Source organism: Chrysochloris asiatica, unplaced genomic scaffold, assembly GCF_000296735.1.
Source record: "Chrysochloris asiatica unplaced genomic scaffold, ChrAsi1.0 scaffold00607, whole genome shotgun sequence".
In the NCBI taxonomy this organism is placed as follows: Eukaryota; Metazoa; Chordata; class Mammalia; order Afrosoricida; family Chrysochloridae; genus Chrysochloris; species Chrysochloris asiatica.
Genome location: NW_006409125.1, coordinates 2,741 through 3,216, shown reverse-complemented (window position 1 = coordinate 3,216; position 476 = coordinate 2,741).

Genomic DNA, 476 nt, shown 5'->3' with positions numbered 1-476 from the left:
TGCTTTTAGGGCTTTAGGGACAGTGCTAGGGATAGTGCTATAGGACTAGGTCTAGGGCTTGGGCATTAGTTCAAGGGCTTTAGGGCTAGGGCCAGTGCTGTTAGGGCTTTAGGGCTTTTGGGCTACGACTAGGGCTTTTAGGGCTATAGGTCTAAGTCTAGGGATAGTGCTGTTAGGGCTTTTGGGCTAGGGTTAGATCTAGGGCTTATAGGACTTTAGGGCTAGGGCTAGGGCTAGAGCTGTTAGGGATTTAGGGCTAGGGTTAGGGCTAGGGCTGTTATGTGTTTAGGGCTAGGGCAAAGCCTACAACTGTTAGGGCTTTAGGGCTAGGGCTTGAGCTGTTATGGATTTAGGGCTAGGGATAGAGCTAGTGCTTTTAGAGCTTTAGGGACAGTGCTAGGGCTAGTGCTTTAAGGCTACTTCTAGGTCTAGGGCTTTAGGCCAAGGGCTTTAGTGCTAGGGCCAGTGGTGTTAGT